This window comes from Clarias gariepinus, chromosome 5, assembly GCF_024256425.1.
Source record: "Clarias gariepinus isolate MV-2021 ecotype Netherlands chromosome 5, CGAR_prim_01v2, whole genome shotgun sequence".
In the NCBI taxonomy this organism is placed as follows: Eukaryota; Metazoa; Chordata; class Actinopteri; order Siluriformes; family Clariidae; genus Clarias; species Clarias gariepinus.
Genome location: NC_071104.1, coordinates 3,844,001 through 3,850,000, shown reverse-complemented (window position 1 = coordinate 3,850,000; position 6,000 = coordinate 3,844,001). Strand labels below are relative to the sequence as shown.

General features: G+C 43.0%; 1 protein-coding gene and 3 non-coding genes across 4 annotated transcripts in view; 3 read left to right on the top strand and 1 right to left on the bottom strand.

Annotated features, from left to right (window-relative positions):
* The window catches only part of LOC128524461 (nuclear factor 7, brain-like), a 561,325-nt gene that overhangs the window by 81,702 nt on the left and 473,623 nt on the right, over window positions 1–6,000 (top strand). The window lies entirely within an intron of this gene.
* Window positions 1,907–1,988, top strand: trnas-aga (transfer RNA serine (anticodon AGA)). The gene has a single exon. It is a non-coding gene; the product is annotated as a tRNA-Ser (tRNA).
* Window positions 2,256–2,338, top strand: trnal-cag (transfer RNA leucine (anticodon CAG)). The gene has a single exon. It is a non-coding gene; the product is annotated as a tRNA-Leu (tRNA).
* Window positions 3,149–3,222, bottom strand: trnat-agu (transfer RNA threonine (anticodon AGU)). The gene has a single exon. It is a non-coding gene; the product is annotated as a tRNA-Thr (tRNA).

Below are 6,000 nucleotides of genomic sequence, written 5' to 3'. Positions count from 1 at the left end.
CCCAAAACGGGTGAAAATCCTTAAGAAAATGTCAAGTTTTAGATCTGTAAATGGCACACAAGCCACAGCAAACAAAAGGTTATGGCTGAACTCCAACCATAGTCCTAACAAGCATATCACAACAGTCAGGGGGGAGGAATTAAAATCCACATGCCATGCACATCTAAAAGCAAGCAAGCGTTCATCAGATTGCTGCTGTGGACTTTGGCTCTTTGTCCCATAAGGATTGCGTGAATCAATGTCGTAACCTTTTGTTGAAGCTGGAGTTGAGCTGAGGGCTTGATTTGGGACAAATGGGCGGAAACATGTGGAAAACAATGATATTTCTTAAAATCAGCTGACAAGTCATTCAATCAAATATGGCACATAGGAAAGTGCATCTTGAACAGGGATTCCTGACCAAAGATTTCATTTTAGACATGGTGTGTGGACAAAAAGAAGGTAACAAGTTAGTGTTTCTGGCGGGGCATCGAACCCGCAACCTTTGAATAGCTCCACAGCTGAGTCCAGAAGTCCAACACGCTATCCATTGCATCACAGAGCCAACCAGGGTGTTTTTTTTCAGGCTCTCCAAGATTCATGGATGCTCGAGTTCATTGGGCAGATGCTTTTCTGTTGCTACTAATCAAATTCCACCAAATGCAAACAACTATGGCAGGTGCTGATCCCACAAGCTGTCAACAGCGTCCACAGAATGCCTTGATTTCACCATGGAATTTGCCACAGATCCCTGTCTGACTTGCAAAGTTATTCAACTCTGGCTGTAAGAAAGGCAAGAAAGGGATAGCTTTCGCACCAACAGATGATTGTTGCAGTAGACACTGCTTGGATAGCACTGTAGCATGGAGACCTCAACATATACACACTGGAGTAAGCGCTAGATAACATATTAAATAAGGTATCTCCTCATCACCCATAGATTAAACGTTTTGTGGTATAAGGTCCTACAAATCCGAGACATCATGTTACCACACGAATGACGATTTGGCAGCAGCATTATTCTGTTGCGTTTCTGTGAATGAGCCTCATACACTTGATTTGATGCTTGCAAAGGTCCCCAACAGCTGAATAATCGCAACCACAGGTCAAATTATATGTCAGAAGAAGGCAGCCAAACCAATGCAAATGCAAGAAATTATCTGCTCTAGTCATCGTCCTAACAGACAAATGTTTAAAGGTGTGGTAAAAAGATATGCAGTCGCAATGTAGCTAATGACCGGATCATAATGTTGACAGCATAATGTTGACTTGTGCTAGGGAGACACAAGATAGGACTCTAATCTTGGCTAATCAGAAAACTTGTGCATTGTGTGACTTTAACCCATGAGCTGTTAACGGTCAGACATGAAGCAAAGATTTCATTTCCTCCACTGAAACCAGTCTGATCTGCATAGCAACAGAAGTGCCCCTCAAGAGGCATTGCTGGGATTTAAATGCTCCTGTTCACCTCTCCTGGGATCTCCTGTTTACTAGACGTCTCTGCACATGGTTGTGTTGTTGAGGCAAAGCACTGAGCTGAACTTCATTTTCACAGATACTGAAAAATTCTTTTGAGATGTTCCACCGCATGTTTGAATGCAGAAGTCAAGGAATCAGCTTCTGGATGATGATGGGGTATGAAAAGTTGTCTTGTTTATGATTTATAGGATTATTTCATCTTTCTCACTGTATTTTGCAGCATGTATGGTTGCAGAGGCTGCTCTCTAAACTGCTTTGCTGTTTTTCTAAGGTAAAACGTGAACGTGGTTCCTGTCTGAAGCCTAAAAATCCTGAACTTAAGCCAACCGATACACTTGCGTGTATTGGAAAGATCTAGCGCTTGCTTTGGGGAGGAGGTCAAGTCATGAAATCAGACGTGGCAAAAGTCTATTCAATCACGGGCCCACACTATGTAAGCACACGCGGTGTAGTCGTGGCCGAGTGGTTAAGGCGATGGACTAGAAATCCATTGGGGTCTCCCCGCGCAGGTTCGAATCCTGCCGATTACGTCTGTTATATTGCGCAAGAAAGACATGTTGCAACTCATTGTGTTGTGGCTGTGATTTGTAACAAATTTCCTCATGCCCTTAAGAGTTGGTGATTTGCTGAAGACATAATGGTGACATCCTGCCCCCTTTTCATCCTCAATAGCTGCTGCTTTGGTGGAGAAATCCTGTCACCCCTTCCCAACGTTGATCTGTCTTCCAATGACAAGCTGCCTCATAGACATCCGATCGGTAATCCGTGCAAGACGTGACCTTTCTAGAGACCACCGTGTCAGGATAGCCGAGCGGTCTAAGGCGCTGCGTTCAGGTCGCAGTCTCCCCTGGAGGCGTGGGTTCGAATCCCACTTCTGACAAGAGCCCCTTCTCTTTGTTGCATTTAGGAAATCGTGTATGGATTTGGATCAATAACCTTGACCTCTCACAGCATAGCTTTGCTTGCTAGCGAAGAAGTTGGCACTTTTCTTCATCAAGCGCTTGCTTCTTCAATTTTTTGGACGATGTAGACATGGTTGTGTTGTTGAGGCAAAGCCCGGAGCAGGGTGCCAAAATCAAGGCTACAGGTTCTGAGCTGAACTTCCTTTTCACGCATGCTGAAAAATTCTTTTGAGATGTCCCAGCACATGTTTGATTGGTGAAGTCAAGGAATCAGCTTCTATTTGACAATTGGGTATGAAAAGTTATCATTGTTCATGATACATAGGTTCATTTCATCTTTCTGTCTGTATTTTGCAGCATTGCCCATAGATGGTTGGAGAGGTTGCTCTCTAAACTGCTTTCCTGTTTTGCTAAGGTAAAACGTCTACTCTGGATCAGACAAAGACATCCACATCGGATCGTAGTAGCTTTCAGCAACTTATCACTGTATGCTTTCTTAGAAAATGGGCACAAGCGAGCTTTCAGTAATGTAATTTTATGTATACATACACATATATTTATATATATTGAAGTGCAGTGTGTAGTGCAATCTTGGGCAATTGGGCCATGTACAATTTGCAATATAGCTAATGACCTACGGATACACAAGATCGGACTGTAAACTTGGCTAATCAGAAAGCTTGTGCATTGTGTGACCTTAAACCATTTAATGGTCAGACATAAAGCAAAGATTTCCTTTTTCCACAGAAACCAGTCTGACCTGCATAGCAACAGAGGTGCACAGTGAGAGGCACTGCTGGGATTCGAACCCAGGATCTCCTGTTTACTAGACAGGCACTTTAACCAACTAAGCCACAGCGCCACAACCAAACCTTAGCCTCTTGCATATACTCTCGCGTATCTGAGATGCTCCAGCACAGGAACTTGACTATCAAGCTAAGATTGTCTCCACTGGCATGCAGCATGATAGGACCATGAATGAAGTCCCACAGTGCTATACCATGCTTCACAGAGCACGCCGAAACTGCCAGTCATGGTGTTTCGACTCAGGTTGTTCCAAGTTCATTGCAGGCAAAGATCATGCCTGTTGCAGTAGATTTCAGGCTTGCAAAAATAAACAAATTTCAAACACACTGTATGTTATATATTTGCAACTGGCATACAGTTTACAGCAAAAAAAAAAAAAAAAAAAAAAAAATATATATATATATATATATATATATACTAGCTTATTGACAGCCATTGTCCTCATTTAAATGTAACCAAATGTCAACATCAGGCAAATGTTCCACGGCTACTCAGAAAATGATTCAATTCTTGCAAATCAAAATGCCAGTTTTCATTCACTTCTGTGGGAGGAATAGAGCTACCTTGCTTGACACCATGGACAGGTGTCTACCTCTGGAAAACACATGAAAACTGAGCAGAAATCCTGGCTGAAAGCAAGATACCCTGCCACAACCTGAGACCACAAGCACTTAAGCCTTGAGTTCCTCATGCAGTTGGACCCAGACCTTGTCTGGTGTACCAAGAGATGAAACTCACAACAGGCACTGCTGGGATTTGAACCCAGGATCTCCTGTTTACAAGGCAGGTGCTTTCACCAGCTAAGCCACAGTGCCAATGGCCTGCGCGGCACCTTAGGCATGACCCAGCACTTTTAACCGAGACTCTCCTGGCCAAGACGTAATCTGATTGCAATGCTAATATTTCCTCCATCCGCATGCAAACCTCGCTGAGCTCGTAAGACGAGTACTCAACCAGCGATGCCATGCAAATGCTTTGATGTTTGTTTGCACATCCTAACTTTGATTTCGGCTTGATAAGATCCCAAAACGGGTGAAAATCCTTAAGAAAATGTCAAGTTTTAGATCTGTAAATGGCACACAAGCCACAGCAAACAAAAGGTTATGGCTGAACTCCAGCCATAGTCCTAACAAGCATATCACAACAGTCAGGGGGGAGGAATTAAAATCCACATGCCATGCACATCTAAAAGCAAGCAAGCGTTCATCAGATTGCTGCTGTGGACTTTGGCTCTTTGTCCCATAAGGATTGCGTGAATCAATGTCGTAACCTTTTGTTGAAGCTGGAGTTGAGCTGAGGGCTTGATTTGGGACAAATGGGCGGAAACATGTGGAAAACAATGATATTTCTTAAAATCAGCTGACAAGTCATTCAATCAAATATGGCACATAGGAAAGTGCATCTTGAACAGGGATTCCTGACCAAAGATTTCATTTTAGACATGGTGTGTGGACAAAAAGAAGGTAACAAGTTAGTGTTTCTGGCGGGGCATCGAACCCGCAACCTTTGAATAGCTCCACAGCTGAGTCCAGAAGTCCAACACGCTATCCATTGCATCACAGAGCCAACCAGGGTGTTTTTTTTCAGGCTCTCCAAGATTCATGGATGCTCGAGTTCATTGGGCAGATGCTTTTCTGTTGCTACTAATCAAATTCCACCAAATGCAAACAACTATGGCAGGTGCTGATCCCACAAGCTGTCAACAGCGTCCACAGAATGCCTTGATTTCACCATGGAATTTGCCACAGATCCCTGTCTGACTTGCAAAGTTATTCAACTCTGGCTGTAAGAAAGGCAAGAAAGGGATAGCTTTCGCACCAACAGATGATTGTTGCAGTAGACACTGCTTGGATAGCACTGTAGCATGGAGACCTCAACATATACACACTGGAGTAAGCGCTAGATAACATATTAAATAAGGTATCTCCTCATCACCCATAGATTAAACGTTTTGTGGTATAAGGTCCTACAAATCCGAGACATCATGTTACCACACGAATGACGATTTGGCAGCAGCATTATTCTGTTGCGTTTCTGTGAATGAGCCTCATACACTTGATTTGATGCTTGCAAAGGTCCCCAACAGCTGAATAATCGCAACCACAGGTCAAATTATATGTCAGAAGAAGGCAGCCAAACCAATGCAAATGCAAGAAATTATCTGCTCTAGTCATCGTCCTAACAGACAAATGTTTAAAGGTGTGGTAAAAAGATATGCAGTCGCAATGTAGCTAATGACCGGATCATAATGTTGACAGCATAATGTTGACTTGTGCTAGGGATACACAAGATAGGACTCTAATCTTGGCTAATCAGAAAACTTGTGCATTGTGTGACTTTAACCCATGAGCTGTTAACGGTCAGACATGAAGCAAAGATTTCATTTCCTCCACTGAAACCAGTCTGATCTGCATAGCAACAGAAGTGCCCCTCAAGAGGCATTGCTGGGATTTAAATGCTCCTGTTCACCTCTCCTGGGATCTCCTGTTTACTAGACGTCTCTGCACATGGTTGTGTTGTTGAGGCAAAGCACTGAGCTGAACTTCATTTTCACAGATACTGAAAAATTCTTTTGAGATGTTCCACCGCATGTTTGAATGCAGAAGTCAAGGAATCAGCTTCTGGATGATGATGGGGTATGAAAAGTTGTCTTGTTTATGATTTATAGGATTATTTCATCTTTCTCACTGTATTTTGCAGCATGTATGGTTGCAGAGGCTGCTCTCTAAACTGCTTTGCTGTTTTTCTAAGGTAAAACGTGAACGTGGTTCCTGTCTGAAGCCTAAAAATCCTGAACTTAAGCCAACCGATACACTTGCGTGTATTGGAAAGA